Here is a 26886-nt window from a genome sequence, read left to right on the forward strand (position 1 = left end):
CTCAGATTAAAAATGTTTTTAAGGAAAAGGCAGTAAGATATACAAGTTATAAGAAGGTTGTAATGAAAGGCAGAACAAGTTTGATTAGTCAAGCTGACTCGGTATCTGATGCATATGTGTGGACAGTGCCAGCTCTGAAGCAGGAAAAAATCATGAAACAAATGAATACAAGTTTAAGAGCAGAAAACAAGATGTTAAAGGAAGAAGTCAGTAGCTTGAAAGGGAAGCTAGGCAAACTAGCTAAATGATTCAAGGAGAAATTTGCTTTCCAAATTTTGGTATATTTTGGCTGTCATCATTTTAAAACTTTTTGAGACTTTTTGATGTCCTTACACCTGTGTAGAATGGCTGAAGAAATCACAGAGTTAAGTTATTGCTGTTTTAAGGTTCATATGCTTAGTTTTGATTACCTACAGCAGTTTCGTAGCGCGCTACGAAACTGCTGTAGATGACTGTTTTTGTAAAAAACTTGAGTTTGAATGCTGAGGTCAGCAAATATTTAAAGGAATGATTTAAGGCCAGCATGGAGACCATAGAAAGTCATTCAGATGTTTAAAAAGGTGCCAGGTGTAAGTATTCGAAGAAAAGGTGAAATTTTGTCTTTTGTTGAAAGTTTTCACTTTATGTCCGAATTTTTAGGGTTCTGGTAGGACTGCCGAGGTGTGGAGTGGTACACCTGTTCAGTTATGGGATGGCCAGATCATAAGTTTTCTTCAGTCATACGGGACTATCAGAGGATTAAATGGCTTGAAACATGATCTTAAATGCATGAACACTAATGGGAGGCAGAAACCGTGAACATAGGGTACATATTCTTATTGGTTGATGAATCATCTACACATCAGGCATCCGAAGCTGCTCATCCATTGAATGTGTTTTCAGTTTGGTTTGGCTATTATTGAAGTGCTACAGGTGTCAAGCTTCAAGAACGCAGCAAAGTACACGAGGAGATAGACTTGAAGTCTCAATGTAATGGAGTCCTCTGTTTTCGTAGCACAATATCTCTTGTAATTAATTAGTTTGTTTATGATATAGATAAGGTAATTAATGATAGAATTCCGAGCTCCCTTCATGCTTGTTGAGGAGTCTCAGCTAGTAGTGTTTTGATTGGCTATATATAGAAATGACTCATATGTAAAAAAGGTTGGACATTTTATAGAAAAACAGAGTTGTTTTGGGCCATTGTAAGACTTTTTTGACAGTAATAGTAAAACAGTGTTGTTCTCTACTCAAGATTCTCGATGGATTGTTATGTTCAAATATAATGATGGTGTTTTATACTTTATGTTCTTTTATAGCCTTGTTGTAACACAATCACTCAGAATTCATAATCTTATGCTCTGACTTCCTGTGTGTTTGGCAAGCTATGTTTTGATGGAGTATGTTTGACATATAATGCAAAGAGCCTTGACTTCCATGAGATGACTATGTTTTCCTTGTTTACTTAATATATGAGACTCCATAGCCCAATGAGAACTAGTTTGATATGTTTCCAACCAGCGTTGCTTTCATGAATGAATAAAGAGTTAGCCATCTATTGTAGTGAAGGATTTTATCAAGAGTTTGTGAGAGAGCCCTCTCTGATCAAAGAGGCTAATCTTTGGTCTAAAGTTAGGTTGAAATAGTTACATGAAATCTTGCTTGGTTGCAGCCCTCAGTAGTGATTTTGTGATAACATTTTGGTGCGTCTGCCGGGAGCTTAAGATTGAATTTCTGAAGGTAGCAGGAGTTCAAATGATTTTCGAGGCTGCATTCTACCTTGGTGACTCCATTTGTTTTTAAAAGTTTAAAGGTGGCTTCGAAAGGAAGGTATACAAGGAGTAACCCTGATCCAAATCCACCTAGTCCTGTGGAAAATCCTAATATCATCTCAAGGAGTAAACAAAGATTCTCTGATATACCAGGTACTTCAAGTATTTCAAAGTCATTATTTCCTGAGTTTTCTAGAAGTCCTGAGAATAAACTTGTTGATGATAAAGTTCAAGAGGTTATATTAAGGTCTGAAAATGAAGAAGAATTAATTGGTATTATTTTGGATCTACAAAAGAGAGGTATTGATACTTCTTCTTTAATTTCACAAAAAGATAAAGAGGAGTTTTGGGAAATTGTTTCTTCTGAGCTATTATTAGAGAAAGAAGATTTAAAACAGCTTAAGGAGCTTGACCCTTTCGAAATTCTGCTTAACTCAAAGATTGGTTTACCTCTCCCAAATTGGAGTTCTTTTGTTAGTGGTTTACAAAGCCCAAATAGCCCTTTTCGTACTCATATTTTGTCTTCTGCCTCTGCTAGTCCAAATAGCCCTCAAGCCACATCTCATACTAGTTTTGGTCCTTCTGGTCATAGTATACCTATTGTCACTGTTCCTCCTTTCATTATGGCCGTACCTGCTAGGTATGCTCCTTTGGCCCTCCCTGCTGTTCTGCATGATTTACCAAATAAATATGCTGCTAAGATTCCAACATGGGGAGGAGATGAAGACATTACAGCTGAAGAGCATGTGGATAGATTCAATGACTTTATTGATAGGTATGAAGTGGATGATGAAGATGTCAAATTGAGATTGTTTGCTCAATCTTTCATTGGGGAGGTCAGGAAATGGTTCAAAGCCTTGGGAGTTGGTAGCATTCACAGTTGGGTTGAGTTTGAAGATAGCTTTCTGAGGAAATGGGGAAATAGAACTAATCCAGTTCAGGCCCTCACTGAATACAATAATTTAAGAAGAGCTCCAGATGAGACTATTCAAAATTTTTCTAAGAGGTTTAATAAGATTTATAATTCTATTCCAGCTCACTTGAAACCTCCTGGAGCTTTGGCACAGTTAAGATATGCTGAGTCTTTTGATTCTGATTTTTCTCTCTTACTCAGAGAAAGAGAGTCTGCTACATTGGCTGACATGCAAAATGATGCTATCAAAGTGGAGGTGAATATACTTGCTGCTAAAAAGTCCAAGATGGCTAAGACTAAGATAAAGGAAGAGGAGAGGCCTTCTACCTCTGCTCAAGAGGATAAATTTGAAACCATGATGAAGACTATGGAGAAATTGATGGACCAATTAGCACTTGGGAATACTGCTGCTCCTCAAGCACAACAAGAACCTCGGTTTAGAAATCCTCAGTTTAGAAGGCCTCAAAATCAGCAAAGGCCAAGGGAGAATAGAAATCAACAAGCTGATCCTCCTGTAAGACCTCCGTTTCAGCAAAATATGGTCGATGGAGAGGAAGAGCCTGAGGAACCTGAAGAATCTATTCATTGTCTTGGTGAAGAAGATTCAGAGATCTTTCTAACAAAGGAGGAACATGATGAGTCTAGCCAACAAAAAGCCGAGGAAGAACCTTCAGATTTCTTAAAAGGTTATCAGCATGCCATATTTGAAATCCAAAAGCAATACAACCTCAGAAATAGAGATGTCCCCATTACAGCAAATAAGGGTCAGCCTAAGAAGAATGTTTCAAAAGCAGTGGAAGACAAAAAAGAAAAGCCAAAACAAGCTGATGAAAAAGGTGATGCTCCTATTGAGAAGAAGGATAATCAAACTCTTGCTCTTCCTAAGGAAATTGAAAGGTCTACTCCTGTGTTCAATATAGAAAATGAGATTGCTAAAATCAAAATATCAGTCCCATTTAATGAAATTTTGAAAGTAAACAAGTATAGAAGTAAGATTGTGGAAATGCTTAATTCTCCCCCAGGAGGAGCTGATATTTTAAATTTGCAAGAAGACAATCCTATCATTTGTTTAGGCCCAAGGCTTGAAGATGAGTAGAATGATGAATTTCCTCCTTTTTATATAAGCATCAATATACATGAGATGACTCTTCATAATGCCATGTTGGACTCAGGAGCATCTCATAACCTTATGCCCAAAGTCATTATGGAAAGGTTAGGATTGGAAGTGACCAGACCTTATAAAGACTTATTTTCTTTTGATTCAAAGAGGGTTCATTGTATTGGGTTAATTAAGGATGTGGTTGTGGCACTCACACAAATCCCAGCTAAAACCACTGTCATGGATATTGTTGTGGCGGATGTTCCACCTAAATTTGGAATATTACTCTCAAGGTCATGGGCAGCTAAAATTAAAGGTACCATGCAGATGGATTTGACTTATGCTACTATTCCAGTATTTGGAGAGCAGAGAAGATTATACCGTGAAACAAGGATGGCATATATGGTGAGCAGCAAGGATAAACCACAGAATTTTCCCATTTATTCTTGTGACACAGGCCTGGGATCAGCTATTCTATTTAATGAATCAGTGGGAGAAGAATCACAGAAAGAAAAAGCATAAAATCAATGTGAAGAGTTGCAGCAAAGTGATGAAGAAGATATTTCTGGTTGCTGGTCTTTGTATTTTGATGGAGCAGCAGGGAAAGAAGGTGCTGGCGCTGGAATTTGGATCATGAGTCCAGCTGATGAAAGTAAGTTTCTGTCTTATAAACTCAATTTTGATTGCACAAATAACATGGCCGAGTATGAGTCCTTGGTTTTAGGCTTGGAAAATTTGATTGAGTTTAAGGCAAAGAATATTGCTGTGTATGGAGATTCTGAGCTAGTTATAAAGCAAGTTCAAGGTGCTTATCAAACAAAAGATGCAAGAATGAGAGCTTATAGGAATTTGGTGTTAGAATTGTTGGAGAAATTTCAATCATATACTTTCAATATCAAAACCAGAGATCAGAATTCCATGGCAGATTCTCTTGCTGTAGCAGCTAGTCTTTTTGTCATTCCTAAACATGCTTCTGATAGTTATGAAGTGAAAGTCCACCATAGGCCAGTAATCCCTGATAATATATTAAATTGGCAAGTCTTTGAAGATGACCAGCAGGTGAAAAATTTCCTAGAATTGAAAGGAGAATTTGAGCATTGTCAAATTGATCAGCAAAACATGTTAGTAGAAACAAAAGAAAAGTCTGAGGTGTTACAGCTGCAAAATAATCTTATTCCTAAGGGTCTGATTCCACTTGAAAAGCTTTTTGATCAGAATGATGTCTTTAAGGCGCCAAGGTTGCAAGCAAATGAAGAGGAGATAGAGAACTGCAATCTAGGTGATTTAGTAGCGCCTAAATTGGTCAAAATTTCAAAATTTTTATCAGCTGATCTAAAAGTTAAGTACATTGAGTTAATGAAGAGGTTCATTGATGTGTTTGCATGGAATTATACTGATCTCAAACAATATGATTCCTCAGTTATACAACATACAATCCCAATCAAGCCAAATGAGAAACCTTTTAAGCAAAAATTGAGAAGAATAAATCCTCTGCTAATGCCATTAATTGAGAAAGAAGTCAAGAAGCTGTTTGATGCAAAGATTATTGTTCCTATCAGATTTTCAAATTGGTTAGCCAACTTGGTACCAGTTAGGAAAAAGAACGGAGAAATAAGGATTTGCATAGACTTTAGGAATTTGAACAAGGCTTCACTGAAAGACAATTATCCTCTTCCTAAAATGGATCTTATGTTGCAGAATATTGTAGGCTCTCAAAGAATGTCAATGTTAGATGGCTTTTCAGGATACAATCAAATCCTTGTTCATCCAGAGGATCAGGAGAAGACAGCTTTTACTACACCATGGGGCACCTTTATGTATGCTAAGATGCCTTTTGGCCTCATGAATGCAGGGGCGACTTTCCAAAGGGCTATGGACATTGCTTTTGCAGAGGAAAAAGATAAATCAGTAGTGGTATACCTTGATGATATCACAGTCTTTTCAAAGAGAGAGGAAGATCATTTAAAGCATCTTGAAAAGATACTATTGAAGTGTAGAAGGTTTGGCATTTCTTTGAACCCAACTAAAAGTATCTTTGCTTTGACTTCTGGTAAGTTGCTTGGGCATATCATTTCTCAAGAAGGCATTAAGATAGATCCAAATAGAGTCAGTTCTATTTCAAAGTTGGATTTGCCAAGGAGCAAGAAAGAGGTTCAGTCTTTTCTTGGTAAAGTTAATTTTGTTAGGAGGTTCATTCCCAACTTTGCAGAGGTGGTTAAGCACATCACAAAAATGCTAAAGAAAGGAGCAGACTTCAAGTGGACAGCTGAGGCAAGAAAGTCATTTGAAGAAATTAAAAAAGCACTCACTCAAGCGCCAGTTCTTATTAGCCCTGATTTCTCCAAGGAATTTCTAATATTCACCTATGCCTCTGAGGATACAATTGCTGGAGTTCTTTTACAAAAAGGAAATCAAGGTACTGAGCAGCCTATTTCATTCTTTAGTAAAACATTGGCTAATGCTGAATTAAAGTATAACATTTTAGAAAAGCAGGCATATGCTTTGGTAAAGGCAATCAAAGATTTTAGAATCTATGTGTTACATTCTCATATTATTGCATTTGTGCCAAGTGTTGTTATTAAAGAAATTCTCACACAAGCAGACCCGGATGGTAAAAGAGGAAAATGGATAGCCAAATTGCTGGAATATGTTATTGAAATTAGGCCAACTAAATTGGTGAAGGGTCAAGGGTTGGCAGAGCTGCTAACTCACTCAAATTTAGACTGCAGTGACATTAATTTCAATGCAGAAATATCAGAAATTTTTGAAGAAGAGGAAGAGTTGGTTCAAATTAATGAAAAATTTCTGATATCTGAATGGTATAAGGATGTCTCATTTGTTCTACAGCACAACAGAGCCCCTGACAATCTTTCCAAGTCTAGAGCTCGTTTCATCAAGCTGAAATCCCTTAGATATTTTGTTTATGAGCAGAATTTATTTTGGAAGGATGCTGGAGGAATTCTATTAAGTTGTTTGATTGAAGAAGAGGCTGATAGGGTGATTGAGGAATTTCATAAGGGAGACTGTGGAGGCCACCATTATTGGAAGGCTACTGCTAATAAAATATTGAGAGCTGGGTATTTTGGCCCACCATGTTCAAAGATATTTACAAAAAGGTTGCAGCCTGTCATGAATGTCAGTTGTTTGAAGGTAAAAGGAAGCTCATGCATATGCCTCTAGTTCCTATTTATGTAGAAGCGCCCTTTCAGCAGTGGGGGCTAGATTTTATAGGTGAGATACATCCCTCTTCATCAGGCCAACATCGGTGGATACTTACAGCCACTGATTATTTCACAAAGTGGATAGAAGCAGTACCAACTAGACAAGCTAATGATGCAGTCATTATTTCCTTTTTAGAGAACAATATTTTATCAAGGTTTGGATGTCCACTCAAGCTTATCACAGATAATGCTCAGGCTTTTAAGTCTAAGAGAATGATAAACTTTTGCCACCAATACCATATTTCTCTTGGTCACTCAACAGCCTATTATCCACAAGGCAACGGTCTAGCTGAAAGTTCAAATAAAAGTCTTGTGAGGATTATCAAAAAACTGCTGCAAGAAAACAAGAAAACTTGGCACTTAAAACTGAAGTATGCATTGTGGTCTGATTGCATATGCACTAAAAGATCTATTGGAACCTCACCTTATGAACTTGTGTATGGAGCAGAAGCTATTTTTCCAACTTCTCTTGGTGTACCAGTTATGAAACTAATTCAAGGACTTGAAGAAGAGTCAAATGCCATACAGCGAAGGATTAATCAATTGATAGCATTACAAGAGAAAAGGAATGAAGTGGTTGAAGATTATCAACAAAATCAGAATAGAGTCAAGAGGGCTTTTGATAAGAAAATTAAAGATGTGACCTTTCAGATTGATGACAAGGTTTTGAAGTGGGAAGCCAAGATTGAAGAAAAGGGCAAACATGGCAAATTTGAGAATTTATGGAAGGGGCCATATTTGATCTCTGCTTTCCATGGAAACAATACTTATATTTTACAAGAAGTTGATGGATCACAGTATGCTGGTGGGCCTGTCAATGGCAGGTTCTTAAAGCATTATTATCAGTGAACAATCTGCCAAGGAATCCATGATCATTGTAAATAATCATCTTTTGAAGTGTTTTATGTTAGCAATAAGTGACAAGCTGAACAAGAAGACTTTAGCCCGAGGAGAAGGCCCACAAGGTTTGAAAGGAATGCTTGTCAGACATATGTGAGTGTAATAAATGGATAAGGCACTGGTACTACGTGTTCTTAGTGTACCACAGGGGCACACTATCCCAAGTGGAGCCACTGTTATCACTTGAAATTATAGTGCATGTATATAAGCTTGTCCATAAGTTTTATATAAAGTCTTGAAGTCTTGTGAATAGGTTTATTAGTATGTGTCAATTTGAAATTTGAAATTCAAGAGCTATTGATGTGAATTCGTGTAAAGGAAAAATCATTAGACACCCTCCATCATTGTTAGTTAAAGCATGTCATGTCATTGGTATTTTGCGCAGTTTCGCAGCGCGGGTTTGATGTCATTGGTACTTGCGCAGTTTCGCAGCGCAGGTTTGATTGGTCAGTATAGCTGCGAAATGATGTTTTCGTGTTTTCGCAGCGCTCTGTTTGTCAGCGATTTCGTAGCGCATCCTGTTAAATTTGAACTGCCTGCGCTACGAAATCGGGGTTTCAAGGTTTTTTGCAGCGCTTTTTCTCTGAATGTCAAATCCGAGAGTAGTGAGTCACAAGTCCGTTCATGATTGTCATTTCACACCCTCTCCATGTCATGATAAGCCATTATTTCGCCATAAGGTCTGAAGTCATGTAGTTGTGTGTTAGTTTAGGGGATGTTATAAGAGATGGTTATTTCATAATGAGTTCTTCATATTATGTGAACGTGTTTGCTATATGAAAAGCCCAAGTTCTTATTTAAACGGACTACTGCAAGCGAGCCTGCTCTCCAAAGCCGAAGTTTGTTTTCGTGCTACAAGCCACCATTAGTTTCTTGTGTAAAAACATTCAAAGCAGCATGGAAAGAAAGGAACACCGATCTGGTAAATGTGTGAGGACAGAGCCGGAGGGGTTAGACGTTACTCTCAGGGATGAAGAAGTAGCAAAGGCCTTTCGAAGTGCTGGCTGCTGGCGGTTTTGCGAAAAATTGAGGGGAGGACATGCAGAAGTGACCAAAGCTTTCGCATTAAACTTCACTGGACTGAATTCGAAGGTGGCAATGTTGGAGTTTCCGGTGTCTCCTGAAGTTATTTCCACTGTCACAGAAATTCCGAGGAGTGGCCAAGAATGGTTCAAAAACTTCAAGTTCGACATGGGTCCCTGCAAAGAGTTTTTGAAGGCATCTTATGTAGATGAAGATCTCACCAAAGCAGTCCCAAGGAGTTATCTAAAAGAGAATTATGCTATGTTATTGACATGTATCCAGAAGTACCTGACATGTGAGGGTAGGTACAATAAAGTTTACTCCTACCACTTCAAACTTCTGTTACACTTCACAGGTAAGAGTTCAATAGACATACCTTTCTATTTGTTCAGGAGTATTAGCAAAATGTGTGATAAGATTCAGTTAAAGAAAGATGCTTGTGAAACATCCCTTTTTCATCATGGTCTAGTAAAATTGCTGGTGTTGGATAGTTTACAAAAAATTGGTAAAGATTGGGATTCATTTGTGTTTATGGCTGGTTTCCCAAGTAAAACAGGCCTCACTCCATTACCTGTGAGAGAAAGGGAAGAAAGGAGTGAGGAACCTACTTTGGCTGAACTTAGAAGAGAAGTGACAGACCATAGGAAGCCTAAAACTAAAGCAAAGAAATCAGAGAGGTCTGTGGCAGCTAAAGAGACACCTGAAGCATCAATGAAGAAAACTCCTAAGCCAGCAGTTAAAGAAACACCTGAAGCATCAGTAGATAAAACTCCTAAGTCATCTAAAGTATCTGAAAAGGAAACCCCTAAGTCATCACCTAAGGAAACACCTCAGTCATCAAAGCAGAAGACTCACAAAAGGAAAGATGAAACTAAATCCAGTGAAGTTGAAAAGGTTTCAAGGGTGAGAACTAGAGGCCAACTAAGCAAGGAGAAAGGAAAGTCAGTCCCTGTGGAAGAAAGTCCTATTTCAAAGGGTAGTTTAAATGACTTACTTGAAGCCATTGAACTAGAGCAAGATCATCCAATACAAATTGAACCACTAGAACTTGAGCAAGATCAATTGGTGCCACCAATGCATATTGATCTAACTCAGTCCTCACCTGAAAGTTCTAAAAAATCAAGGGCTTCTAAAAGGTTAAAGTTTGAAGAACCAAGTGAAGAATATGCCTTTAAACCACGCAGACCAGTGACAAGAAGGCAAATTAAAGAAGTGGAGAAAGCTCAGAAAGAGAAAGCACCTTTGGAAATGCCTAGGACAGAGGCACTTGAAATTTTCTCTGAAATAGTTCAAGCAGCCAAAAGCAAGAACAAGGATAATAAGGTTATTATCAGTCAAAGTGGAAATGTTATTGCTATTAAGAAACAAGTTGGAGCAACAAAGGAAGAAATACCTCAGATTAAAAATGTTTTTAAGGAAAAGGCAGTAAGATATACAAGTTATAAGAAGGCTGTAATGAAAGGCAGAACAAGTTTGATTAGTCAAGCTGACTCGGTATCTGATGCATATGTGTGGACAGTGCCAGCTCTGAAGCAGGCAAAAATCATGAAACAAATGAATACAAGTTTAAGAGCAGAAAACAAGATGTTAAAGGAAGAAGTCAGCAGCTTGAAAGGGAAGCTAGGCAAACTAGCTAAATGATTCAAGGAGAAATTTGCTTTCCAAATTTTGGTATATTTTGGCTGTCATCATTTTAAAACTTTTTGAGACTTTTTGATGTCCTTACACCTGTGTAGAATGGCTGAAGAAATCACAGAGTTAAGTTATTGCTGTTTTAAGGTTCATATGCTTAGTTTTGATTACCTACAGCAGTTTCGTAGCGCGCTACGAAACTACTGTAGATGACTGTTTTTGTAAAAAACTTGAGTTTGAATGCTGAGGTCAGCAAATATTTAAAGGAATGATTTAAGGCCAGCATGGAGACCATAGAAAGTCATTCAGATGTTTAAAAAGGTGCCAGGTGTAAGTATTCGAAGAAAAGGTGAAATTTTGTCTTTTGTTGAAAGTTTTCACTTTATGTCCGAATTTTTAGGGTTCTGGTAGGACTGCCGAGGTGTGGAGTGATACACCTGTTCAGTTATGGGATGGCCAGATCATAAGTTTTCTTCAGTCATGCGGGACTATTAGAGGATTAAATGGCTTGAAACATGATCTTAAATGCATGAACACTAATGGGAGGCAGAAACCGTGAACATAGGGTACATATTCTTATTGGTTGATGAATCATCTACACATCAGGCATCCGAAGCTGCTCATCCATTGAATGTGTTTTCAGTTTGGTTTGGCTATTATTGAAGTGCTACAGGTGTCAAGCTTCAAGAACGCAGCAAAGTACACGAGGAGATAGACTTGAAGTCTCAATGTAATGGAGTCCTCTGTTTTCGTAGCACAATATCTCTTGTAATTAATTAGTTTGTTTATGATATAGATAAGGTAATTAATGATAGAATTCCGAGCTCCCTTCATGCTTGTTGAGGAGTCTCAGCTAGTAGTGTTTTGATTGGCTATATATAGAAATGACTCATATGTAAAAAAGGTTGGACATTTTATAGAAAAACAGAGTTGTTTTGGGCCATTGTAAGACTTTTTTGACAGTAATAGTAAAACAGTGTTGTTCTCTACTCAAGATTCTTGATGGATTGTTATGTTCAAATATAATGATGGTGTTTTATACTTTATGTTCTTTTATAGCCTTGTTGTAACACAATCACTCAGAATTCATAATCTTATGCTCTGACTTCCTGTGTGTTTGGCAAGCTATGTTTTGATGGAGTATGTTTGACATATAATGCAAAGAGCCTTGACTTCCATGAGATGACTATGTTTTCCTTGTTTACTTAATATATGAGACTCCATAGCCCAATGAGAACCAGTTTGATATGTTTCCAACCAGCTTTGCTTTCATGAATGAATAAAGAGTTAGCCATCTATTGTAGTGAAGGATTTTATCAAGAGTTTGTGAGAGAGCCCTCTCTGATCAAAGAGGCTAATCTTTGGTCTAAAGTTAGGTTGAAATAGTTACATGAAATCTTGCTTGGTTGCAGCCCTCAGTAGTGATTTTGTGATAACAGACCCAATGACTATAGAGATTTGAAGAAACTGAGACTCAAAAATCTGACTTGATGAAGCTCATCATGGAACCAAATCTGCAAATAAAATAGATGGAGGAGAAAATGGAGAAACTTGTCCAAGAGAAAGTGGAGAGTGTAAAAAAGGCCAATATTCCCATGGATGTAGTTCCTCTTACAACAGTCTCTATAACTACAGTTTTTTCCTTAGGCACAACAACAACTATAGGAACAACAGTAGGAGCTGAACAACTTGTTGAAGCTGTTCAGAATTTTCCTATTCCAATAGAGGAAATGAATAAATTGTAGGATCAAATGAACACACTACAACACATGAAAACAGTTACAAACAATTCACACATAGCTGAGTTGCAGAGGGCAAAAAGTCAAATTGAGGTATTGCAGAAAGAAATCAAAGAATCTTACCTTGGAAATAAATGGGGTTTGTAAAGGAAATTTTATGGGAAGAGATTACTGAATCAATCAAAGATATCTAGCCTTATATCGGGATAATATTTTGTCAAAAGAACTTGTTGGAGAAAGCTCAGGAAGCTATTTAAACCATCTCCAAGGAACTTGAGGACATGCCAAAAGTTTCCACTGAAATAATCAAGTTTCTAAATTCTAAAGGCAATTATGAGCTTGAAGAATTAGGTATTAATGACAGGACAGTAGCCATACTGGAAGTGAAGAATATTATTACAAAGAAAAATCTCATTATTCATTTGGAGGGAAAATGCAGTAATTTTAATGTCATAGTTCAACATTTTTTTAGTAGGTTGGAACCCTTGACCAGCAAGGGTTTTCCCTCTATGCTGGTGATAAGTGATAAATTAATGCCCATTGAAGACTATGTCCAATAACTTGCAGAGGCCAACACCAATGTAGCTGCAGTTTCAAACATAAGAGGTGCAGCAACACCAAGGGTTGTGCTGAATGCACTCAGAGATACTTTTTTCATCCCAAATGAAATCAAACATATATTTTTAGTGAAACCTACTTTTACTAAATATACATAAATGGATCAGGTTTATCGAAGGGTAACTAAGTTATCTATCCCAGATAAGAAACGCTGGGAATAGTTAACTAATTTACTTTACTAAAATGAGGATCAAACAGCATTTAGCATTTCCAGGAACAGTCATCAACATCTCAACAACGTTCAGCATTTCCAGGGATAGTTCAACACCAAAATAGTGACAGGTCGACTATCAATTCATATTCTTGATTTTGTATTAATCTATTTTTGTAAATTTGTTTAAGATATTTTCTTAGCTCTAAGATTCTATAAATAACTCTCTTTAACGAGTTCTTAAGGGTTGCGCCCTTGAAGAAACATTTGTAAGCACTAAATGTACTCATCTTTCTCTAAATCATTAATACCAAAGCAAAGGATTCTGAATTTTGATTCATACAATTTTGTATTCCTTGTAAGTTTTCCAGTTTTCATTCACTGTGTTTTTTGGGCATGGAATCCCCCCAAGGCATGGTTTGGGGCTTAAAGCCCAAGTTTTGGCCAAATCTTGTTGTAAAATCTCCTTGAATTGCAAGTGCCGGGAGCGAAAGTATAATAGAGTCACAGGGTTGTCCACCCTAGTTTTTGTAATGTATTGTCGTCTGGATAGACCTACCATGGTCCGCAAACCATGGGATTGTATAAATAGAGCAAGGCTCTAAGTGTAAAATATAACTAATAAAATAAGAGACATGAGAAGAGGAGAAGTCTAAGTGATTGAGTAAAAGTGTAAAGTGTGTCTGTGGATCGTAGAGTAGGAGAAGGCTTTGCAGCGGTATACAGAGAGGCCTAGTAGTCCACAGCTAAGTGTGCGGACCCCTGTAGCTAAGTGCGCAGGGCAGGTCAAGTCTATAATCATTGGGAAAATCAATAAAGAGAAGTTTTACTACATTTCTGTGTAGATTTTCCAGGGTTAATGCATGATTGAATATAATTTGCAAGTATATTATTTCTTTACTGCATGGACCTATATGAATATTTTTTATAACTAATTATTACTTAAAGCATTCAAGTAGGCGAAGATAATTAAATAATATTGGAATATAAGCAAGATCTTTGGTAATAGCACAGAGCATGGTGCACAGCCCCTGTGTAGGGCTACGCGAAGGCAATGTATCAGGTCGCAAGGAACGGGAAAGTGCGCAAAGAAACCTACATGCAGGGACAAACAGTGGGCCAGTCAAACTCAACAGACATTTCCAGGGTGCGAAAACTTGGTTCTAGCACCCTCCCATACTACTTTGGGTGAGACCTCAGTCTGTGCTCCGCAGACTATTGCTGAAAGGGCCAATAGTATAGGGATTTGTTTGGCTAATTAACTATGAACGTGGGTTAGGCCCCAACAAGCCAACAAATGGTTTCGTTGCTTGGACCGGGATCTGCATAGAGATGTCTGATGCCATATCACTGGAATCCAACAAAGTAAGGAATTGAAGACTGGTTGGACAGAAAGATTCATGAGTTCCCAGCGCAGGAAAACAAGAATCTACGACTGTCAAAGGAAGAGTGGTTAGATTGAAAAACTACTCAGAACTAGTCAAAACTGGATCATTTCACTTGCTCCATGGCCAGGGTGTGATGCATCGCACCTTGTACACACGGGAAGTGCATTGCATTTCAAAAAGCCCTTCTATGGGGTGCGATGGACGAGAAAAGACAAGTGGCGGAGACAGTTTGCGAGGTGGATGATCATGGAATCTTCCAGAAACTTCTCCTGGGACAATTGCCTCTCAGAATCGCCCAAGGATGAGTAAGAGATCAATGAGATCTCCAAGTGGCATCAAGAACTATTAGAGAGAAGACACTAATCGAAAACCCGAAGCTGACTCACACCTTTGCAAATATCTATATATAGATCTATCATCCTAGAGATCCAGAGGTGGGAGGCTGGAATTTTTCATATTGTAAGCAATTGTTGTTGGTTTCTTGAGACAAACATCAGATTTTTGGGTGATCTAAGCTTTGTATGAGGTGAAGAGGAGCTTCCTTGCTGAGAGGTTGATGCTGGGTCAAAACAACTGGTTGTAACTCCTCTTGGCTCTTTCTTTTTTATCAATAAAAGTTGTTCAAGTTTTCCTCCATGCTCTTGTGTCATTGATGTTTGCTACATTTGTATGGTCAATTTACATCTAATCCTAGATTTTTTATGAATATAGATCCATGTCTTTATATAGTAATATGTTGTTGTGATCTTACAGGTACTTTGTGAAGCTGGGCGTGCAAGGGAGAAGGTAGCTAAATACTATCAAAGAAGAGAGGAATCAAATCAGGAGATTAGCACAAGACAGAGGTTGGTCTTTCTGTTCCTCTCTATCTATAATTCATAAAGGAAAAACAAAAGTAGCTTTTCTCTATTTGTTTCTAAGGCAGCTGTCACACCTTAATGGGATAGAGCAGTTCTATATAGACACTTTTCCCTGTAACAAAATGGCGACTCCGCTGGGGAGGAATTAGTTTGTTTGTTTGTCATTCTTTGTTGTCTGTTTCATAAACATACAGGTAGCATTCGAACTACATTTGCCATAACAAATGCAAAGTAGATAAATGCTACTTCAATCCATCTACTGGATCTGTTTATGATTTAAACAACTGATTCACAAACTATATGATTGCCCTTGTGATAGCTCTTAGATCCTCCTTAGATCTACCCCTGATTGTTGCATTACTGATTGCTTTTTGCTCGGCCAAAACCCAAGAACTGAACTGCAAACTGTAACCCGGAACCCAAACACAATCTCATTTCTAGCCCAGTGCAGGTGTTGTTCAGATAATCTGAACTTCAGGGCACTTCCTGAGTGGACAAGGTGCGCTGCATTTCAAATTCTCTGTGTTACAGGTGCGCTGATCAGACTAGGCTCTCTGCAGTTTTGGTTTATGTGATTCCTTCTTTCCAGTTCTATTCCTGAATTTTGCTGCCTATGATCAGTATATGTCTGTTTGAAACCCATTTTTCCTTGCTGATATTCTGCCTCCTTTGTACAAAAGAACTGTAGATGTTTTTTTGTTTGTTGAGTCATTTTTAGTTCTCCTTTGCAAAAGTAGCATAATCGTACTGTCGTCCTTTGATTTGAAACTGTCGCAAGTGTCGATTTCAATCGTAGGAAAGAGTTTGATTGCTGTTGTTGGTCGATTATCCTGTTACTATTGTTTTTGGTCTGAATTTGTAATTTTCTAGTGTCAAGAACAAGTATTCAGTTCAAAATCGTAAGGTGTTGTGATCGTCTCCATTTTTTATTTCGAAAAGAAACTTGTTGATATTTGTCGCTTGAAAGGAAATTCAGATTTTTGCATCAACTTTCTTTTTAGCATTCATATACTAATAAAGTCGAAAACAAATACATGCATGTGCATTTGCATATAGACAGTCTGATTGGCTTGATTTAGGAAAGTGCATTTAGAGTGTGCTCGTTGCTCTTTGTGAAAAGATTATGTCTTTCTTTCCTAAGTAGCTATGATTTTCATTGCACAAAGAAGATAAAAAGTTTTTTTATCATCTTAGATTGCATTTTAGGAATTACATCTACATCTTGCGGTGAACCTGAAAGGCAAACTTCATAAACAAGATCAACTATAAAATAAATTAAATGAATCTAACAACGCTTTGGAACCTAACGCACAACATTTAGAAATCTAGGCTAGAGACGTATTCCGACGTCGTAAATCCTGGTAACTGTTGTTCTCACTGATGGTTGGGTGATTCCTCCACTTTGAGACGATAAGTGCCAGTAAGGACTTGTGCTCCCACGTACCGTCGAGTATATTTTGGGAGACCACAATAGGCTTAATCCTTTATCCATAGGAAGTCGTGTATGTCGCCCTATCAATCGCAGTGCATTGAACACAGCATTCGGGAAGATTGACTACCGTACCGTAAAAAGTATTCTACAGTTTTGCGATTGGTTTGGTAATCCCTCTACCTAGATTTCCAGAGCAGTCCCTTTCGTTCCTTTTCAGACTCTTTAACAGAAAAGGTCCATCTGAGCACTTGTCACTTCAGGCTCATTAAAAATCAAAGGAGACTAGAGTCATCTTTTGTTTTTTCTCGACTCTTAAAATTTGAAAAAACAAGTTGTGTCAAAGCATCTAAAATTCATTTAATTCACAAACATACTTCCCCTCTATTTTTAGTTGATCGAGTAATCTGCAATCATGGAAGAAAGTCAATAGAAACCCCGTCATTCGCAGAGGCTTACGAGTCAACCGTCTTTATCTCCGGAATCGAAGCTAGTACGGACAAAGCGAACTCGTTTACCCAGTTCCAAATCTCCTGGTAAAGTTGGAACAAGTGTTCCAACAACATCAAAGACTTCGGTTACTCCAAATATTTCTGGTATCCCTGCCTCTACAGAAGAAGTTCAGCAGCCACAGAAGGACAGTGGTACTGATCCTAGTCTGAGGGTAAACACTTGTGTTACCGAACCAGTTCCATTTACAACCGGTTCGAAGAGTCTTGCTCCTCAAACATCTATCGCTGCCGATTCCATACCTTCTTCGGCACCAGAAATATTCTACGGACCTGAAGGTCTACCCCTTCCACCTGGTCTAATTACCATAGAAGAGATTGTAGAAGATCCTCCAGCTAGTACTCCATCGCAATTTGGAGTCGGGATCACTCTGTATCCTTCTTCGTCAGAAGTTAGTCTACCGCCAGCGGAAGCTCCTGTAGAATCGTTAGGTAATCTTTTGGATAGACTAGAAATGTCTGAACAACCGTCAACATCTAGGACTGTATCGTCTAACACAACGACGGCAGAACTCCCTACTATCACTCCAACGATGTTCACCGGTATACCATCTGTCCCAACTAGCTCTCAATCGCTAGAAGGAGCCCACTCAGGGGCCATTTCGATAGTATGGTCTGTTCCTGTTTGTTCATCCGTATTAATACCCGAAAACTCTTATGTTGAGTCTCAACATATTGATCCATTTGGAGGTCAATTTGGGCAGTCCGGCCCTCAAGGGCAAACTATTCCCTTGAGTTCCGTATTACCACCGTATGGGGGGGCAGTATGCCCTTTCATTATCCCCTCCGGGAGGACAACCATACGGGAGTTCACAACGAAATTCGGGTTATGCTGGAATTACTTCAAGCGGTTGGGTACCGATACTACCTCAACAACCAACAGTTGCATATTCGTTGCAACAATGCTTACCTATCTCAAATATACCAACTATGCCAGCTATTGTGACGGTGTCGCAAGTTCAAGCGCTGCCTGTTGTATGCCAACCTTGGGTTTCTTAGGTTGTAATGCAATAGCCCCTTGACCCTCCGACTCAACCACAACCACCGACTGGTGGAATGACACAGGTTCAAACGGGTACAATTACCCCTCATCTTGGTCAAACAGTTAGTATCGGGCAACAGCACATGGCTTCACAGCCATGGCTAGTACAATACCAACAACCGAAATTCCAACAAGTATACCAAGGTTCTGAGCAACAAATCTTTGCAAATAGTGGGCAGTCGTATATTCAAAACGGTCAAAATCAACCATTTTACAATGGTCATGCCCACCAACCTTACCAAAGTTACCAGCATCAAATGCATTATGTCGGTATGCAAAGGCCAAATGCTCAGGCAATCCCATCTTATCCTGGGTATGCTTCACCTAACCTGAATCAATAGTTACCCTTCGTGGCAACTTCAGAGTTACTTGATTTAAATCGGTTAACAAACGATCCAATTGCTTACGCCCCTTGGTGGCTAGCGATTCCGCATAAACTTCCATTAGATATTCCTAAATTTAATGGAAATCCGGGTAAAGATCCGTCGAATCATGTGATGACCTTTCATCTGTGGTGTTCATCAAACACCCTAAATGATGATTCTATTAGGCTTCACCTTTTTCAAAGGACGTTAACTGGTTCGGCAGCAAAACGGTGCATCGAATTTCCTAGAGCTTCATTCGACAACTTCAGTACCCTAGCCACAACCTTTTTAACCCATTTTCAATTACCGATAAGGTACGAAACGGGAACGGAACTCCTTACCAACTTCAAACAGACAACGGCCACTCACATATCTGATCATATACATGAGTGGCGACGTCATCGTAGAATGGTAAAAACATATGTTCCCGATCAGCTCTTAGTTGAATGGTTTATCAAGTCATTCCTACCTTCCATCACGGAAGATGTAGCAAAAGGGGGAGTCGTCACAGAAGAGCAAGTTATTGCTCGTGCGCAATATTTGGACTTGATTTACACTCAGTTCGGCACGCTCTATGATAAAATACCTGACGCCCCTAGACCGGAACTCTCAGTTCCTCCTCCTCCTAAATCAAACAATGACTCTCATGCCGACGATGGCGATATTGGCGCAACAGACACGAAATCGACAAAGGCTACATCCAAAAAGGCCCGTAAGATTTCAGGTCAAAATACAAAAGATGAACTTCTTGCCTCGGAAGTAAATGTCGTATCGACAGATAAAGGCAAATAAACCAAGCAACTAGGGGGCAAGAAGAAAGGCAAAGGGAAGAAGAAGAAACAGGAAGAATCATCTCCTGAAAAATCTTCTGGAAACCCTCCTGGAAATAGGAAACAAGAATTTACATGCATGATATGCGATGAGGATCATCGGACACTAGATTGTCCACACAGAGCTGAGCTTAAAAAATTCTTCAAGAATTCAAAAACCTCCGCAGTGTTAACTGATCCGTTTCCAAATCCAGGAACAAATCTGGTTGACAGTGGAAATGCTTCCCCGTCTCAAGCGCTAATGTTGTCGGTTTCAAAACAGCAAAAGGATTCTTTGATATCGACAAGGAACAAATATTATGGGAATCCACAGCTGTCGAACAACAAGGATAAAGATCAACCTAGTAGTTCGACAACAACTTCGACAGAAGTTGTGTCGCCCATCATTTTTGAACTGACAATAAAACCGCCAAAGGGAGTAGTACACAAATCGAAATTTAATCCTCGTGCTAGAGTAGCACAACATTATAATATAGTGGAAGATTTGGCCCAATCGCCATCCTCTATGTCGACTCTTGAAGTACTACAAAATTGCCCATCCCAAAAACAGGCTTTATTATCGGCCATTTGTGGGATAGACCCAAAGGATTCCAATCTTATATCCTTCGATCATAAAGGATATGATCCTCAATTACCAGCTCAACTAGCTTTCCTTGTTCAAGTGAAAGCCCTCAACAAAACTGTTCATCGAACAATTATTGATGAGGGGGCATCTACATGTATTATGTCGATGAGTTGCTGGAAAAATTTAGGCTCACCACCCTTGTCGAGATCATCAACGACATTAAAAGCATTTACTGGACGATCATACACTCCATACAGGATTTTAAGTTACTTGCAAGTTGAACTGGAGGGCAAAACAGTAGAAATTTATGTTGAAGTAATCGACGGAAACCTCGATTACAACATCCTACTGGGAAGGCCCTGGATATATGCCATGGCCGCAGTTGTGTCGACCTACTTCGGGACGATTGCATTTCCCTTTCAAGGAGGAATTACAATAGTCGACCAACAAACATTTCTCCCCAATAGTTCACAAGTTACGAGAAGCATTCCAATGATCCATGGAAGCAATCATTCGCTTCAAAATATTGGAGTAGGCCTCCTAAAAGACCCTGCCTTAATGGGTACTTTTTCCCTACCGCCTCCGAGCAATTTGGCGGAAGTGGCCACAATGGAATCCTGCAATATGAAATCTTCTATATCTAATGGATTCAGAAGATTACTAAACATTTTTTCAGCATGGATCATCACCATTTTAGAAATATTGTAGCAATCAATTTTCTTGGCTTGGGGGGCAAACCCAAATCAACGCTCATCGAGTGTTTGGATTGATAGGTCTAAGGAATATGGCACCTCTTCAGATCCTTGGTCGCATGTACATTCTACAGATGAAGGAATCAATCAATCAACGATGATAGGAGAGGCACCATGAGAAGATTTCCACCATCGCTCCCATCTTCCAGATTACCATGAAGATTATTCCAGCAACCTTAATCATCCATCAGTTTTTGATTTTCTATCAAATGCTGTAAATATGGTGGATTTCGAGGATAGTTCTTTTACTGTGTCAACCTCATTAAAAAATGAAACAAATCCCCTTTCCAAATCTCAAAGGTAAACCTTCATTCCAACCACTGAGTTGAATGCAATGAAGCTTGGGGGGCATGCAACTCGATTTGCGTTATTATGCTAGGGGCATGCAAACTTATCACGAGTAGTGTTACTGCAGGGTTCAAGCTTGTTAAAAAATAAACCCACCACGAGCAATGTTACCGCAAGGTTCAAGCTCGTTAAAAAATAAACCCGCATCGAGCAGTTTTAGCACATAGTTCAAGCTCGTTAAAAAATAAACATAAGACATGAGCAAATGTTTCCCCCCGCATTTAAGCTCATTAAAAAATGAACTATTCCCCGGTAAATAACCATCGTGAATGTAGTACTTCAGCCATTAAAGCCTTGGTCGTGTTTGCACCATCACCTCCACTTTTGCATTGGTCGATCATTCACCTCCATTTGATTGTTTACCCATTTTGAGGAACAGCTGCGAAGAGTGATCTCACTAGCCATCCTTGTAACACTGTCGTGATTGGAAAATTCCAAACCTTACTGGAATTAGTTGCTACCAATTTTATCACTCGTTCCTCAAAAGACGAGTCTCCTTTAAGCTCTTTTCAACTGACTCGTAAAATATGAAAAGATTGTCGAGCCATTGGCCTCTCCAGCTCGTTAAAGGGACCGGAAGTGCTATCTCTCCTCTAAATTTTAATCTTTTTGGACCTGAGAGATTATTACACAAAAATATCGAGCGCTTGTTTTGTTCGGCTCGTTAAAAGTATCGAAAATTCATCCCTTCTGTTTTGTTTTATACTTTTTCGGACTTAAGGGATTAGATGACGAAAAAGGAATTTTGGAGTTTCCTTTACGTTCCTTTTCGGGCTCTCTAAAAGTGAAAAGGACTGAGTTATCTTTGTCGTTAAACTCGTTAAAATTTTAAATAGCGACAAACTTGTCTATAGACGAGAACGAGTTTCACTATCGCTAAGCTCATTAAAACATAGCGATGGGTTTTCCCGAAGGGCAAATTATAGAACAAGCATATGTTATCCTCCTCAAGCTTGACAAAAAAAGAGGTACTGGTCAGCAATGACTAGGGAAAATTGTGAAGAAAACTTGAAGAAACTTTGTTGGTAGCAAGTCGCTCTTGAACATGACACTTCCACTCCGCGTCCGAGTCGGGTTGGGTTGTTTCATTCACCGGTCACATCACCATGGTCCCATCATACCATCCACATTTGGGGTTAATGCTACCTATCCATCACATAAGTGTCGCCGATATGTTCAAGAGAAGTCATTCAGAGAATTCACCTGTGTCTCACCCACTACCATACATTTATACTCCATTCTTTCATGACCGCCACCCTGAACCTTATATCACCAGATCGTTTTCACCTCCATTAAAATCATTTGCTCCGTTCCGTGTCATTGATGTGGGATTCATTAAGGCCCTCCTGTGATGGATCGCTTCTTGTCGACATCAGCTCATTATCCAAGAAGTCGATCTAGGAACACCCCATTCAGTACTTTGAAGCTTGCATGCCTCAATGGCAAGTTTCTCACTTCTGGCGACAGGTTTACATCAATGGCCTTCGACCAAAATATTTTGCGTGGTTTTCGACACCAAGTCCTTTATTCACACCACGTGAATTGTACTACAGTACCTTGAGGGTCATTATCATTATCGGTGATTCCTCTCGCGCCTATTAACAGCTTACATCATTGGCTGGTAATCAGGCGATGTCTGTCCATGTTTGACTCCAGAACATCTTTCACATGCATCGACTTGTACTTAGTGAAGATCGAACGAGATTGAAGACCCCGGATCTAGTTTCATCCATCCGGGCTGCGATATATATTCAGGAAATAAAGACATCAAATGTACATCATTGCTACACAGATAATCATCTAATCAAAGGGATGATGGCTCTATCAGAATCATTAGTCTTCACTCAGACGATTGTCTATCCTATGTACATGAAAATGAATTTATAAAGTTGAGCATGGGAATTCCTGCCTTAGCTAGATCGTGAAAATATTATGAAGATAATGTATTGTATTGTATCTTATTACAGGTCTCCTCCCAGCATTGAAAGAACTTCGGATCCTCATAATAAAGCATTTCACCTGACATCAAAGGATTAACGACCTCATGCTTTAGGGGTCAACAATTATAGACATTTTTGGGCCCTACAACCCCAAGCATAAATGTCCATAAACTAAGGGCTCCTAAGTCCCTAAAGGTGCTGTTCCAACCCCTAAAAGAACAAGGTCAACTAACTACAGCTTCTCCAAGAAGTTCTCCATGAAAAACTACTCAGAACTGGTCAAAACTGGATCATTTCACTTGCTCCATGGCCAGGTTGCGATGCATCGCACCTTGTACACACGGGAAGTGCGTTGCATTTCAAAAAGCCCTTCTATGGGGTGCGATGGACGAGAAAAGACAAGTGGCAGAGACAGTTTGCGAGGTGGATGATCATGGAATCTTCCAGAAACTTCTCCTGGGACACTTGCCTCTCAGAATCACCCAAGGATGAGTAAGAGATCAATGAGATCTCCAAGTGGAATCAAGAACTATGAGAGAGAAGACACTAATAAAAAACCCAGAGCTGACTCACACCTCTGCAAATATCTATATATAGATCTCTCATCCTAGAGATCCAGAGGTGGGAGGCTGGAATTTTGCATATTGTAAGGAATTGCTATTGGTTTCTTGAGACAAACATCAAATTGTTGGGTGATCTAAGCTTTGTATGAGGTGAAGAGGGGCTTCCTTGCTGAGAGGTTGATGCTGGGTCAAAACAACTGGTTGTAACTCCTCTTGGCTCTTTCTTGTTTATCAATAAAATCTATTCAATTTTTCCTCCATGATCTTGTGTCATTGATGTTTGCTACATTTGTATGGTCAATTTGCATCTGATCCTAGATTGTTTATGATTATAGATCCATGTCTTTGTATAGTGCTATGCTACTGTGATCTTACAGGTACTTTGTGAAGATGGGCGTGCAAGGGAGCAGGTAGCTAAAGACTATCAAAGAAGAGAGGAATCAAATCAGGAGATTAGCGCAAGATAGAGGTTGGTCTTTTTGTTCCTCTCTATCTATAATTCATAAAGGAAAAATGAAAGTAGCTTTTCTCTGTTTGTTTCTAAGGCAGTTGTCACACCTTAGTGGGATAGAGCAGTTCTATATAGACACTTTTCCCTATAACAAGAGAACTTATCCCTTCTCTTCTATTCAACACTTCCTGTTGAAAGCTTCTATCGGAGGCTGACTTCCATTCTGTTCTCAGTCTACCTCCAACAAACAATATCTCTACTCCCCTGCTGCTAGGAGTGTGAAGTATTTTCCTCCTTTTCTGAAATCCCCCTTCCATTGACTTTCCTTTTTGTTTGAAGTCTCTTTCTTTATTTCTTTCTTTTCTTCACCATGTCAACCTCTTTATTGTTGCGTCCTTACTATTTTTGCAACCCTCATAAATTTTGTCCTATTTTCTTGTTGTGTTTTCTCAAGCAAGCATGGGCTTAGGTACTTTTCCTCAACCCATCTAATTTCAGGAGACAATCCCTTTACTTCATGTAGCAGCTAATATTTAATAGCTTTCCTGAAGTTCAGGTTTCTTCTTTTCATAAGAAACCATAACATCCCAAGCAACAATTCTCCATCCCGAGCTCTAGAATTTGTGTCCCTTGACTTAGTCCCCCATTTTTTTTCAAACATTGCAAATTATTTACTTCATTTTTAAAATGTGCCTCATTCGAGAACCTTGGGTGTGGGTTTCACAATCCCCTCCCTCTTGAGGGAACATCGCCCTCAGTGTTCGTTTACACCTATAAAATTCTATAATTAAAATAGTACATATATTGGTCCATGGAGCTTTATACACATAGCTCTATACATTATTTACAATTATACCCACTTGTTTTAATCAATAAACAAGAAAGGATAGTTAGCTTTAATGGCATTCATCATTTCCCACGTGGGTTCCTCTAGCCCAAAGTGCTTCCATTGCACCTTGACTTTCTCTATGACTCAATTTAAAATCATGTGACTCCTCTGGTCCAAAATGCACATTGGTTCTGGTTGGAACTCTCCATCTGGCTCCACCTGTAGCATAGACCAATCAATCACATGATTAGAATCATGTACATATATTTTAAGTAAAGAAACATGGAAAACATCATGAACTCTAACTAATGGAGGTAATGCCATTCTATATGCTACTAGTCCAATCCTCTCAAGAATTTCAAATGGCCCACAATACCGTGGTGCCAACTTGGCACATGTCCCCATTTTTAGGGAAATTTTCTTGGGTTTAATTCTCAAGTAAACATGTTCCCTTACATGGAACTCTTTGTGAACCCTATGCTTATATGCATAGATTTTTTGTATGTCCTATGCCACTTTCATATTTTTCTTTATGATCTAAACTTGTTGTTCCATATCCTTAAGCATATCAGGTCCTACATGAACTTTGTTAACTGGATCACTCCAACTAATAGGAGTATTACATCTCCTGCCATACAATTCCTCAAAGGGGCTCATCTTTATGGACTCTTGGTGTCCATTATTGTATGAAAATTCCACAAGTGGAAGATATTCTTCCCATTTCTTGGGTTGATGCATCACATACATCCTTAACATGTCCTCAAGGATCTAATTAATCCTCTTTGTTTTCCCATCTATTTGTGGATGATAGGTTGTACTAAAGGATACTTTTTTTCCCAATCCTGCAAACAAATCCTTCGAAAACTTGGAAGCAAATTTAGTAGCTTTATCTAACACAATCTTCTTGGGAATTCCATGTAGCCTCACAATCTCCTTTATGAATATTTGTGCTATATCACTAGCGGAATTGGTGGATTTGACTGCCACAAAATGAGCTACCTTGCTAATTTTGTCCACCACCACCATGATTGCATCATGTGGCTTAGTGTTTTGGGAAATCTTGTAATAAAATTCATAGAGACTACCTCCCACTTCCATTCTATAATAGGTATAGGTTGCAAAAATCTCGCCAAGTTTTTACACTCATCCTTTACCTGCTGGAATTCCATGCATCTTGCTATGAAATATGCAACTTCTTTCTTCAGATTTGGCAAGTGATAGTACTTTTTTACGGTTGTGCGGGTCTTTTGATACCCTGGGTGACTTGAGTAAGGCTTAACATGGAATTCTTTCATTATTAGCCTTTTTATTTCATCGTTTTTAGGCACATAAATTATGCCTTTAAACCTGACTAAGCCATGCTCAGTGAGATAATATCCTTCATCCTCGCCACTTTGATGAAACTTTTCTTTCAATTGTTGGTATTTTCGTCCAGCTATCTAGTGATTTTGATTCTTCCTTCTAGATTTGTTGCATACAAACTTACCATTTCCAAGTGACTTACTCGGATTCTCATGCTCAAGGCATCAGTAACCTTGTTTTCCTTTCCTTTTATGTGCTTAATCTCAAAGTCAAACTCGTTAAGCATGGCCAACCATCTTGCTTGCCTAACATTCAACTTTGGTTGTCCAACCAAATACTTGAGTCCACTATGGCCTGGCATGAGCTTGAAAGTCCTACCAGGGAGGTAGTGCCTCCACATTTTTAAAGCATGAAGTATAGCGACCAATTCTAAATCATGTGTCACATAATTTTCCTCATATTTATTAAACTCTTTGGATTCATAGCACACTACTTGTCCTTCCTGCATTAAGACTCCAATGAGTCCCTCTCTGCATGTATTTGTACACACCACGAAATCCTTGTCGAGATATGTGATTCTCAACATTGGCACACTGGTGAGCAATTGTTTCAACTCCTCAAAGTTTTATGCACATTGTGCAGTCGATTCAAACATTTTCCCTTTCT

This window comes from Pinus tabuliformis, chromosome 6, assembly GCF_031772625.1.
Source record: "Pinus tabuliformis cultivar Carrire ecotype Pingquan chromosome 6, CPIR1, whole genome shotgun sequence".
Classification (NCBI taxonomy): Eukaryota; Viridiplantae; Streptophyta; class Pinopsida; order Pinales; family Pinaceae; genus Pinus; species Pinus tabuliformis.